Genomic DNA, 13,885 nt, shown 5'->3' with positions numbered 1-13,885 from the left:
AGCACCAGAGAGTGCTCCCGCCCAGCCCCAATACACATCTGCCTGTCTGGGGAGGTGGTTACACCTCCCTTTGACAGGAAACCTATTGTCCAGGCCTCCCCTGCCGGAGTTTCGGTCAGACCCGTGTCTGTGGCAGAAGCATCCATTTTGTGATGCCAGGGCTCAGGAAAGTCCTACCGGGTTAGACCAGTGTGAACATGTCTCTCCCTCTAGAAGGGTGGAATGCTACCCCGCCTCCAGAACTGGCGGGGGGTAGTATTCCAAAGCGTTTGACACCAAATACGACATGTTTCCCTGCAGCCATCCCAAAGTTAGCATTTAGCGCGAGGTTATAATGCACTTAAGAGTATATGGTCAGGCTGCACCACAAACAGCACCAGAGGAGGTACTCTGAATGCTGCAGAGGGGCTCTGCTCATGCAGGGGCACCCTCTCACATAAAAACCAAGCACTCTGCCTTCAGGATTGTTAAGGCCTGCCATAGGAGTGACTTATAGGTTTTATATGTGTGTGCAATGGTAGTGATATAGGTAGCCTATACCACTGTAAGGGGTGCAAGCACACCCTTACCCAGGCTGCAGTAGCAGACATGTGGTGCCATTTTGGAGTGCTTCCCAGGGATGGCATAATACATGCTTCAGCCCCTGGTAGGCCTCTGAGGTACCTATGCCCTAGGTACATGGTATACCATATACTAGGGGCTTATAAGGCACTCCAGAATCCAATTAGATATGAACCTAATGTACATGGAAACCATTTTACAGAGAAAGCAGATAGACTGGGGCCCTGAATAGCAGGATCCCAGTCAAACTAAGTCATAAACCAGCAAAACACCAGGCAAAAAGTGGGGGCAACCATATGGTCAGATTCCACCTTCCTACAGCGTTGACGTGAAGGCAATAATTCAAACGGTCCAGCAAAATCCAATGCAATTTTACACCATGCTTCCTCGGGCAAAGGAACAGGCATAAGGGGTGTTTCATGTCTTTTCAAATGTTTGTCTGACACCAAGCAAATGGGACAATCCTCAACAAACTTCTCTACTTGAGATTCCCAAGATGGCAACCCAAAAAATTGCTTTAATGCCTTACATGTGCTTGAAATACCTAAGTGACTAGCATAAGATTCTTTGATAAAAGACATTCTTAGAGAATTAGATGGGACACAACTATCTCCCCCACTAATACCCCTTGTGCCATCGTTAGTTCCTCAGCGACCTGTAAAAAAGGTCGTAAAGAGGGTTCCACACTTCTGATTGTTGGCCATCCTTTTTTTATTATGTCAGCCACCATAACTAATGCAGGTTCAAAGGCAAAAGCCTTTAACCAATCCTCATGTGAAAGAGAAGCAGAATTAGAAATGACCTCATCAACCATTGCAACAACACATTCATCAGAGTTCATATCCGCCTTAACATCCTCCAAAATGGGTAACCTGGAAAGGCAGTCAGCTCTTACGTTTTTTCCACCTGGTATATATTTCAATGTAAAGTTATGCCTTGTAACTTCAACAAAATCCTTACTAAACGAGAAGAAGCTTTACCTGACCCATTCCCATTCAATAAGTGTAATAATGGCCTGTGATCTGTAAATATAGTAAAGTGCAGTCCCCACAAAAATATTTTAAACTTCGCCACAGCCCATAAACACGGTAGTGCCTCTCGCTCTATAGTACTATACCGTGATTCCACTAAAGACAAAGAGCGAGATGAAAATGCGACTGTGCATTCTTTACCTTGAATGGTCTGTGAAAGGACTGCTCCCAACCCAACCTGACTTGCGTCGACTGTAAGGATGCATTCCTTATCTGGTTGAAATGGGGAAAGTGCTGGCGCTGAAATAATTAATTGTTTCACATTCTCAAACGTAGTCTGTGTCGCATCATTCCAAATAAATTTCTGCCCCTTTTTATGCAGCTCTCTCAAAGGCTGTACCACAATTGAATATCCCTCCAAAAATCTTGAATAGTATTCACTCAAACCCAAAAATGAGCGTAATGAATCCTTATCTCTTGGAACAGGTGCATCCTTAATAGCTTTAACCAGACAAAGTTTAGGAGAAATACCTTTGGCACTAATGGATTGCCCCAAATAATCAAATTCCTTAACATTAAATTGACATTTGTCCAACCTGAGGGTGATTCCATATTCAGTGAATTTGCTAAGAATCTTGTCCAAAATGTTGTCATGTTCAGTAATGGTTCCAGCAAATATCAGAACATCATCTTGATAAGCCTGCACGCCAGATATACCCTCTAAAATGGTGTCCATTAGTCTCTGGAATACATTGGCGGCAGACGCTAGGCCGAAAGGCAGTCTAGTGAATTTGTAAGCACCAAAGGGTGTGACAAACGTGGTGAAACCCTGAGAATTAGGATGAAGGGGAATTTGATGGTATGCAGATTTGAGATCCAATAATGAAAAGTGCTGTGCATCACCTATTTTAGCTAACAATTCCTGAATTCTGGGTAAAGGATGGCTTTCAGTGACTATACATTTGTTACTACTGTGCAAGTCTGCACACAATCTGATTTTTTTGTCCTTTTTGCGCACAATAACTATGGGACTAACCCACTCAGAAGCCTCTGCTTTGACGATTACCCCTTCAACTAACATTTTATTAAGAAGGGTTTTAAGTTCATCCCTGACACTTAAAGGAATGAGGTGTGCTTTATGAGTGACAGGGACTGAATTGTTTTTTAACACAATGTGTAAGTATTTTTTAACACAACCTAGCGAGTCGCTAAAGACGAGCGGAATTTTTCTTTCCACACCACTAGATTAGAGTCCTCAAGTGTGCACAAGGATGTATTAGCAAGATCATGAATCCTGACAGGGGGATCACCACCAGGAACTAGGTAGATACCTAATTTAGCGAGATCCTTCCACTCCACAATCGCTTTACCTTTTTTAGCAACATATATTTTAGTGTGTGTGCTCCTCCCCAAGCAAGTGATTCTGTCATTGAAGAAACCTAACATATCAATATCTTGGTCTCCATACGCTTTTGGACGTACATCAGAGCAATGTAATTTCGCATTCTTACCCCATTTAGAGAAAACAGAACATCTGAAATAATTGTGATAGGTGCACACATGTCCAAAGTTAAGAATCCAGCTATGGTAACCTGACATATAGGATCCTTAATATCATTGTCAGAAATTTGAAGTACACAAAGATTGAGTACAATATCTGAACTATCTGTATTTTCACTTTCTATGGATGAAATCACATTGCTGACAACTGGCTGTTTTCTGCTCATTCTGCATACTGTATGAAAATGTCCAATCTTTTTACATTTAATACACTGCATACCAAAAGCTGGACAATGAGGCGAGTAACCTATGTGAGATTTTGAACCGCACCTGTAACAAAATGTTTCCGTTTTGTTGAAATGCCTATTAACCTTAGGTTTTTGTTTAACAGCCTTTACATCAACTTCATTATCAATAACATGTACAGGAGTTGAACTAACTGAATCCTGACTCATGACCTTAGATGATTCAACAGAATGTTTAATGCCTTTTGCCACAGTTATAATTTCACTGAGTGAAGGGTCTCTGAAGCATAGTAGTTTTTCTTGTATCTTCTTTGAAGTGCATCCATAGACAAATTGATCACGTAAATATACATCCAATGCCACACCAAAAGTGCAATTAGTGGCTAATAGACGCAAAGCAGATAAGTAATCCTCCACAGATTCATCAGAGTTTTGTTTTCTTTTAACAAAGTTAAAACGTTCCAAAAGAATACTTGGTTCTTCGCTGAATTTCTTTTGTAAGTGAGCTTTAGCTTCCAGGAATGCATCCCATTCATCCTGCTCATCTGTAGGAGCTGGTATTCTGGGCAAATAAGTTTTGCCACATATTCATCAGCCCCAACAGTAATCAAATAATTCTCAAATGCTCTAATCCACAGGACCCATTTCACTGGTGGTTTTCCTGGACGTTCCATAAAGGAAGGCAAGTGAGCCAATGAATTAAGTGCAGTATTAACATCAGCCATGCGTTCCCCAAAGTTAAAAGAAGTAATATAATGAAAGTACTTACAGGGTGTGCCTGTCACTGTTGAAGGCAAGCAGTAAAGATGCTACACAATCAGAGCAAGGCAGCAACCTGTATACTGCAGGAACTCTTGTGTAGATTTGTAATCCAACAGTCTGAAGATGAAGCTCTTTGTGGAAAATCCTTTTAATTCACGAAGTTGAAATATCCAAAAAAATTCCAGGGTTAACCAGACAGTAAACTGAAGAAAGGTTAATATCTTCAGCAAGGAGGGGCTGAGAAATAGTTCTGTGGGCTTCAAACGCGTGTTTTCAGTCCAAATCATCACCAAAATGTGGTATGTGATTTCCAAGAGAGAAGGCACATCCAGCAAGAAAAAGGAGAAAGGCAATCCAGGGTTTAAAAGTATTTAAGTATTTATTTTTAAGTATAAATACAAGGAGCCCACAGCAGCAGGTCTGGCAGCAAGAAGATCCACAGTAAACTGACTCAACTGTGAGTCTGAACAGTATCAATAAAGCGCAGTGAGATTTGAAAGACAACATGCATCCGCACGCAGAACAAAGCTATCTGCATGCTGAAGCCAGTTTTGAAGATAAACAGAATGTCATAGTCATGGACAATCTGGCAAGAGCGGAATGCTCTGCACGTGAGTGAGTCAAGGAAAGGAACACTCAACCACAAGCTGCCTGCGAGAATGCTTACAATGTCTCAATAATGATTAAGAATCACAGTACAACAAATGCCTCAATAATGATTAAGAATCACAGTACAACACCGCCGTAGCAGGCTATACCGGCTATTAAAGGCCCTCTCCAGCGAAGGCACGGGCCTTTAATAGCCGGTATAGCCCTGCTACGAAGGGCTATAAGGCTATTAGAACATTCTGCCACTAGAGGGCAGAATGTTCTAAGAAATAAAATAAAGGCGTCTCAGAGCCCGAGGGGGTTTAAATCCCCTCAAGCTCCGAGAGGCCTTTGTTCACAGGAAAAGCTGTGAACAAAAGAAACATTGGAATGTTGCTCTGCGGGCCTTTACCGGCCCGTAGAAGCACAGAGAACTCCATTGTATTCAATGGAGTTCTCCACATTCCAATGTTCTAATAATAAATAACTTGGTTTGCATTCTCTACTGTCTGATGACTCTTCATTTGTTTGGAAGGCTGAGAGGTGGCCGCAAGTGACCCGGGTGACCCCAATCGGGCCACTTCCTTCATGTACACAGGTCTTTTCCAAAGCTGCCTTCACTTTTACATAATGACTTCTGACACACATTTGCATCCGTGACAGTCTGAATTAGTTTCTTGGAAACTATACTTGCTTACAGAATCAACTTCGCAAGAATACTATCATGCTACCTTGACACCATGTACAAGGTTTATACATAAGTTGTGCAAATATGCTTGTGGTTTTCATACATATGGCAACATAGCTATCCATAACACACAAACATTGGCAGCCTGATAAAGATCTCGGCCCAAGGCAAGGATACCTTTTGTTATAAATAAAGATCAGTTTCCGGGCGTTGGTAGAGGACCGCTTTACTGTCATTGGCGTGGTCTCTACATGTGGATGCTTCGACCCAGCAGCCTGCTGATATCTATACGAGGGATGTCCAGCTTGAGACCACGATGGGGACCTACATTTGTTTCCTTCAGGTAACAGGGGTTGGATCATCCAGTACGGGGATTCTTGTCAGAACACGTACACACGCCAGATACACTTAGGTTAGAGTATGCATAATAGGAGTATGCCAGATTTCTATTTTGTTTTATATGCTTGATTATATACATTGTTGTAGTATGATGGTGGTACTTTTGATTCTGTCCACTGTCCTTATACTTCTAACTTTCATTTGCTTCTGTCTTTTGATCATTGCATCACATATATTTTAGACAAGAATCACGTTAGCTCAATAAATATTGAAAACGTCCCACTGTGTATTCCTTGTATATTTATCAGAGAGAAAGAGAGCACGAGTGACTGAGCAAAAAGGTTCTAGATCTGTTACCACGATTCCTGGAACACCCTCCCCATCCACCTACGGCATACCGAACACCTGCTGACCTTCAGAAGACTCAAGACCTGGCTTTTTGAGCAGTAGCAGCATCCCCCGCCCCCCCCCCAACCTACCACAGCGCCTTGAGACCCTCACGGGTAAGTAGTGCGCTTTACAAATGCTATGATTGATTGATGGGGGCTTATGGTGGCACTGTGAGCTAGCTGGCCTATACGACGACATATCTTGAGGGGGTGCATGGAAACAGTATGGCACCATCCCAATAGTTATGCTGTCCACAAACGTGCAGTTCCTATTATAGGGTGGAAACTACACAACAAAATGAACTATCCACTGCCAGTAAAAACTACATGTCTTAAATATCTACAGCCCAGTATCCTGAGGTGCGGTTGTGTCACTTATGCCTGGCACACCGGGACTCATCCCAGGGTTTCCATCTGGCGTTTTTACCATCATGACCAGTATTTTAATGTACCGGGCTGGTAAAAAAAACGAAAAATCATTCAAAGCTTTTATTTTTCCTTTTTTCAGTACTAATTTAAAAGAGCAAATAAAAGGTGTCATAGAACGCCCTAATGATCCATGACTAATAGTTAAAAAAAAAAGCCGAAGTAAAAATAGAATATTGACGCTTTCATGTAAAGTCCTATTTAGGTATCATATCTGGAATTAAAACATTTTTCTCAATGAGAGGTGACAACCTTAAATTGTGTACAAACATAGGCCAAATGGGTCTGCACTACTGTCAGTCGCGTACAGACTGTGACGCGGTCCAACAATCGCACACTCTCATCACCTGCGACAGTACTCCCCGCTGCTCCCCTTCCCCTCTCATCTCCTCCCTCCCACCTAGCAAAAAACAGCAGACGACAGCCCTCTAGCCTGGCCCGCCCTGCTCGAGGCAAGCAGTCCACGCTTGGATTACGATTAATTTAGTTCTGCTGAAAGTCCAAATAAAACTCCAGTCTCTCATAGATGGGCAGCACCCGCCTACTTGAAGTGGGCGGATTGGACTAAAACAGCCAATCAGCACTTCGAAATTCTGTATGCTCCATATCCATCTCTGGGTGCCTCCAATACTCCAATCGCAGATCACCTTGCACATTAGCAGCACCGTCCGGTCCTAGACGACTCCCTCAAAATGTTCAGCCGTGCTATTGGTTGTTAGGCGACCCGGAAGTGCTAAAATCACAGACAAATGATATCCGTTAGAAGATCCGCTACGGACGGCGGAGATAAAGACTGAATGCACGGACAGGCCTTGTAGTTGACGGGCAGGTGTTTACCGTAGCCCCTGCACTGGTCAGTCCCATGCAGTTCCTGCGGTTAGAAGTCACAGGATGATTGTTCTGCGGTGAAGTCCAGCATGTGAACCTAGGTGGGAAGCAACATCGCCTTAGACAGAATTGGCATATATAGTAGTTCAGGCTCGTGCATACAAGCGGGCAAGGTGAAACCGTTCAGAATTCTATTTATTTTGAGATGCGGTGAGTCTTTGACAAGCTTTGAAGGGTGCAGAATATGGTGAGGGGAGAGTAAAGAGTGGCAGTACTTCGATATCTGGGGTTAGGATTTGAGGGTCAGTCGCTGTTTAACAGTGAATTTGATTTTGGAGAGGGCTTGTTTTCATTCTAGCACCACATTTGCAGGGGTGTAATAGCGAACGCTGAGCGTACTTAATTAATTCGTCCTGTAGCTTGGAGAACGTTTGTGTTTTCTGCAATTTCAGTGAAGAGTTTGCAGAGTGACCGTTTGGGATTATTTCACTGGAAATTGAATATAAACATAGGAAGTGTGTTTCACCCTTAGTGTAAATCAAATGCCAATGATACCAGTCATGCTTATGAATTGAATACGTTTTTACTAGGGAAGCCTGACAATTGCAGTTGCTTGATTATGGAAATTCCGCAAAATGTATGTGAAATGCATCTTGTGCTAAAAAAGGGTTACAAAAACAATAGTGCCTCAAACTGCAGCTACTTGCATTCTGTCCTTTGCTAATATTTGTAAACATTATGCCTTATGACGTCGTGTCGGAAATTTCGTGCAACAAGCGTAGTGCAAAATTCGTGAGATTGTGGTAAAAAGGAAACTTTGCCTGAGCCTAGTTTTAACATAGCACTTATTGTGCTAAGTGAAGGGGTTCATCAGCAGGGTTGCGTGTGAAGGCCATAAGAAGATAACTGTAATTGTATAAAGATAAGTTCACCCCGACAGGCCAACATACTTGTACTAGATAAGTGATATTGGCAGCACTCTGCATTTGAAAATTGAACCTCGTTTAATTTCAAATTAGTTGAATTGTCACTGCTACGGTATGACATTCTAAACATTTGCCAGAATGCTCTACCTTTTTTCTTGACACTAACATTCCTAGGTGTAATGATGTCTCCCTATTTTTTTTTTTAATATATATTATATATATTTTTTTTATAAAGATTTTGATAGTTTCTTCCTACGATGTCGCCATCTACGTTAGTCAGTGGGCAGATATAACTAAACAGTTAAGCGCAAAGAAGTGTGGATGTACCAATGCATTATTTTTTTATTTAGAACACTCCAATGTGACATAGTTTACCACTGTCCCCAACCTTGAAGTAGGGAGAGATTAGTGTACCATATATTATAATTTAGAATTCATCCAATGTGGCACCTACCTTCACTAATGGTTACTCAATTGTAGTCAGACTGGCGTGATGTAGATGTGACATATCCATGTAATGCAATGACAGATTATGTAATTTAAATGTGCGTCTGGCGTGAATGCATTTACACTTCTAGAGTGTTTGGTGCGAATAAAGCGTCTCACTTTTTTCTCATATCTGTAAACTGAACTTATGATATATGTATTTTTTTTTTAAAGATTGTTTTTGATAACCTTATTTTGGTTTATTACCTTTTTTGAGTATTTTTCTAATTGGGGTACGAGATATGAGGACCTTATATCGTACTAAGATTGTATTTCAATGACTGAATTCGACAACATCACAATAGAATTTGGCTTGATATATTAGAGCCCTTATATGTTTGGGGTATTGACTAGAAGGATCTCAACGTGTACTTATTGCTAAGTGAAATATGGTTTTCAGTGCTTTCACAGTTTTCTGTAGGATTTCTGCTTTGTTATTGAGGTATTACGATGTGTGGACATGTTCATTTAATTTGATGATGGTATCTATTACTTGACAGCACTGTAAATATTTTGATACTTTATAGCTTGAATTGGGATGGTTACTTACAAAATATTTATGATGATGTTACCGGCATAAAGTACATTTCAGTATACCGTTTTGTAGGTGATGGCTAATTGTGACCATGTACCGACTATCATTATAGGGGGGAAGTGTATGCCGTACGTTTAGACAATCATTGGGGAAACTTGTAGCGGAAGCACATTGGTGACTGTTATTTTATATTTGTAATGTCATTGTGTAAGTTTGTTACTTCCAGCCTAGAGGAATTTCCTTGTGACTATCCTTCTTTGGGCCAAAACGTGTTGGCTGGAAATTCGTTGCTATAAAAAGAAATGATAGTTGGCAAATTATTGGTGATTGGGAACTTGGAACGGACTTGGTGAGGAAAGTTATTTTGCATCTTGAATTTCATTCAATCAGGGGTTTTGTAGAGCGCACTACTCACCGCGGGGGTCTTGAGGCGCTGGGGAGAGGGGGGTGAGCAGCTCCGTTAGGGTCATTTGAAGAGCCGTGTCTTGAGGGCCCTTCTGAATTGGGTCAGTGTGGGGGAGGGGGAATTCGTTCCAGGTCTTGGCAGCGATGTATGAGAAGGATCTTCCACCAGCTCTGGTCCTGTAGTAACGAGGGACGGTGGATAGGGCGTGGTCGGCTGAGAGGAGGGTTCTCTTGGGGGCGTCGAAGAAGATTCTGTCATTGAGGTCCAGTGTTAAGGAGGGCTTTGTAGGCGTGTGTGAGCAGCTTGAAGGTTGTTCTTTTTTCGATGGTGAGCCAGTGGAAGTCACGGAGGTGTTGGGTGTTGTGGTTATATCATCGGATATCGAGGATAAGTCTGGCTGCGGCATTCTGGGTGGTCTGGAGATTGCAGAGTAGGTTTTTGTTGATTCCGGCGTAGAGGGCGGTGCTATAGTACAGTCTCCTGGTGATGAGTGCGTAGGTGACTGTTTTCCTGGGGGCGGGGGGATCCACTTGAAAGGCTTGTGAAGTATGCGGACGGTGTTGGAGCATTTGGAGGATACAGCATTATTCTGGCGGTTCATGGTGAGTGAAGAGTAGAGTATGATGCAGAGGTTGCATGCGTGGTCCGTTGGGGTCAGTGGGTGTCTGAGGGTGGCGAACCACCAGGTGTCGTCCCATGCGGAGGGGGGTGGAGCAGAGGACGAGTACTTATGTTTTCTCAGAGTTGAGCTTCAGGCAGCTGTTGCTCATTCAGGTCGCGACGGCTTTCATCCCTGCTTGAAAGTTGTGCCTGGTTCCTTGGTGAGGGAGAGGATGAGCTGAGTGTCATCGGCGTAGGAGACTATGTTGAGACCGTGGTTTCTGACGATGGTTGCGAGAGGGGCCATGTAGACTTTGAAGAGTGTAGGACTGAGGGAGGATCCTTGGGGTACTCCGCATCTGATCTCTGTCGGTTCTGAGAGAGAGAGCGGGAGTCTTATTCTGTGTTCTGCCTGAGAGGAAAGAATGTATTCAGTCTAAGGCCTCTCCTTTGATGCCTGCGTCGTGGAGTCTGGTGGCTAGTGTGCGGGGGAAGACTGTGTCGAAGGCTGCTGATGGGTCCCGGTAGATGAGGTCTGTCGTGTGGCCTTGGCCAAGGAGGGCGCGGATGTCATCGGTGGTGGCGAGGAGTGTGGTTTCGGTGCTGTGGTTGCTTCAGAATCTGGACTGGGAAGTGTCAAGGATTCTGAATGTTTCTATGAAGCAAACACAAGGAGATGATGGACGGAGCGCTGAAACTTTTCAGACACTCGCCCCCAGTCACAGATCTGGGTTGAATCCATCATCGTTCTTTAGCTCACTTCGCCACCCCAGTTCAGACACAGCTTTATGCAAATCAGTCTTGACCATGTGCCTGATGGGAACAGTCCAGCCTGAACTGCCAAGCCATGTCTTCCCTGGACCGGAAACCAGCGTCTTGGGACCAGTTTGGGCTAACAGCCTTCATCAGCCAGGCTCGCTTGAATCCAGTGACAAAGTGAGCAAGGGACCCCCGTCTGGCCACGAGGGTCCCATGCTCTCCATGCCACTAGAGTCAAGCTATCCTGGCTGATGAGGGCTGAAACCCCGAAACCGGTCCTAGGATGCTTGTTTCCAGTCCAGAGAGGACCTGGCCTGGCAGTTTGGGCTGGACTGTTCCCATTGGGCGCAGGGTCAAGACTGATTTGCATATGGCTGGGTCCAAACTGGAATGGCATGGTGAGCAAAAAACCGATGGATTTAGTCTCAGATCTCTGTACTGGGGTGAATGTTTGAAGTTCTGCATTCTGTGCATCAATTGTTCTATTTGCATTTGTGGGTTTCTGTGAAGCATACTAGCTGGGTGTTGACTGCCTTTTCGATGACTTTGGTGGCAAAAGGAAGCAGTGAGGTGGGCCTGAAATTCTTGAGGTCCGACGGGTCTTTAGTATGTCTCTGTGCCTCAGCATTTCATTGAGCAATTTGAAGGCTTTCCATATGTGGTTATGCATCTATCTGAGTACTCTTGAAGCAGATTTTTATTTGACCAAGTGTTTCAATCAAGAATTGAATTTATATAACTTTTTAGTACCCGTACACTATGCTATCTGGATTGGAGAATGTCTTTGTGCTCACAATGTTTCAGTTCTCTACCATGTTTTCCTATGCTGTCTAATGGTAATTGGGGTGGGAGGCATACCAGTTAGTCATGTATTGCTTTGAGATCGACAGTATGGGACTGACTTTTGGGTCAGTGAGCAGTTGTGGCTTTATGGTGACCTAGGTGCTAAGAAATGAATGTATTCTGGAATTATTCTTGGTGGGTCCAGCGTTTCGCATTGTGTATTACAATCTATATAACAGCCCTTCAGGTATTTTGTTTTTTTGGGATGGGGTTCTAACATCATTCCACTGAACCTTTGATGGTTTATGGCCGATGTAAGCTCCTACACAAACAAATCTGTTATGAGCAGGCTTGAGGGAAAAGAGGTGCTGCAGCCCTGCCCCCGACCTCAATGAATGGATCTCTCGTGGGGTCTTGTGCATCCTGGCTGCACTCACAGGATTTATAACTCGATGGGCAGAACTATAGCATAGGTTTGTTAAGTATAAAGCACTGCTGGACGAGTAACACTCCCCTACTAATGAGCGCGCATTCTGTCTTTAATTTTTTTCATTAAGTTTACCCCATTGGGATGCTGGAAAACTGTGTTAAAGATCTCAAGACGTGTGGCTCCCCTCTGATATCCATTTTGATATTCTAAGCGGCATGGCTTTCATATTTACCATGAAATGTTGCTGATGGTTCTCGTGTACGGTTGCGGTTATATAGGCATGCAGTGTAGAAGGCTCATGTACTAAACCTTTCATATCAAGGAAGATGGCGGTTTATAGCTGTTCCTCAATCATAAGAGTTTCAAAGAAACGTTCAAAGGTTATTAGCATTCATTAACAAATGGTGCATACATTTAAAGATCAGGCACCTGCATTACTGGTTATTGGGCATGGTGTTTCTTCAGCAAGCCCACCATTTGTGTGGCCATATCAAAACAGACAGGAGGAGAATAGCACTGCTCCTGACTGCTATCAGTACAGAGATCTAAATAAAGACATTGAAAACAACTAATCCACACGGCAATACCATTGGGAGTATGAATCCACTTGTCTTGTATCATTGGACTAATGAATGCTTAAAAAAAAAAAAAAAAAAAAAAACTATTCCGCACAGAAAACAAGACTGGAGAAATTACTTCCACAGCTGCTGGTTTCTCTGTTCTAGGGTTTGAGATGTTGAAAGGGAGACGTTTCTACTGTGTCAGCAAGCTATCAAGCCTACGTCCTAAAATGGTGGATCATAATTTCAAGTGTTGCTTGTAGTTATTCATAGCCTGGTACAGTGAAAACGTGTTAAAACACACTCATCATGTAAGCACTTTAGAAGTTCTCATTTGCCCTTCTGTATCATAATTTACAGTTCCAGGGACACACGGTTGACCCCTTTACCAAAAGTTGGATAACCAATTGATTTATGCTTGCACATTCAACAGCTGTGTGGCCCACCGTGTCCCTATTTAAAAGATTTCGTGAAGTCTAAAACAAAATAAAAGGAAAACTTCATATAACTCAAAACTAGTATAGGGATTAAACAGGTGTTCTAGTCTACTTGACCTTGAACAATGTTTTTTAACTCCACCAGGTCTGCAGTTCTCATGAACCATCTACAGGGTCTCCTGTCGTACAAATCAGCATTGGCAGTATATTTACGAAGGTAAGAGAAGGTCTTCTATGAATGAGAGCATGTACCAGTTCTCTCCATTAATGGGCTGTTGCAGTTAATGGTGAATGTCTGTAGCTCTTGAACAAACTCGGGGAGCCTAGATCTCCCCCTGTGTATGTGTGTGTGTGTGTGTGTGTGTGTGTGTGTGTTTTTTTCATTTTTTATTTTTTTTGCCTAGCTTTTGGGTGTCATTCTCACAGGTTGTGAGATTGACCTATACACATGGCTTCCGAACACCAGAAATCACTTATTCAACAAGAGTAGTACTTGACAAGCGCCTTAAAACACACATTATGAGTAACTGCTCATTTATAGTGTTCAGGCCATTTCCAATAGCCTGCATCAACTATTATGAGGTAATTTTATCCTAGCATGGGTGCTTCTTGCAAATTGCATCAGTATCGTGATCTATGCTCACTGTTTTTTTAGGTCTCGCCTAC

General features: G+C 42.9%; 1 protein-coding gene across 5 annotated transcripts in view; it reads left to right on the top strand.

Annotated features, from left to right (window-relative positions):
* The first annotated feature begins 7,183 nt into the window (after positions 1-7,183).
* Positions 7,184-13,885, top strand: part of PABIR2 (PABIR family member 2) — a 214,870-nt gene continuing 208,168 nt past the window's right edge. The window contains exons 1-2 of one of the 5 annotated variants that reach the window (XM_085607916.1): positions 7,184-7,398; positions 13,365-13,436. The gene's annotated coding sequence lies outside the window, so the exon portion shown is untranslated. Of the gene's footprint in view, positions 7,508-13,364; positions 13,437-13,885 lie in introns of all 5 variants that reach the window. The other 4 variants (XM_085607917.1, XM_085607918.1, XM_085607915.1 and 1 more) reach the window with 4 other exon arrangements.

Source organism: Triturus cristatus, chromosome 5_2, assembly GCF_964204655.1.
Source record: "Triturus cristatus chromosome 5_2, aTriCri1.1, whole genome shotgun sequence".
Classification (NCBI taxonomy): Eukaryota; Metazoa; Chordata; class Amphibia; order Caudata; family Salamandridae; genus Triturus; species Triturus cristatus.
This window is presented reverse-complemented; position numbering and strand designations above follow the sequence as displayed.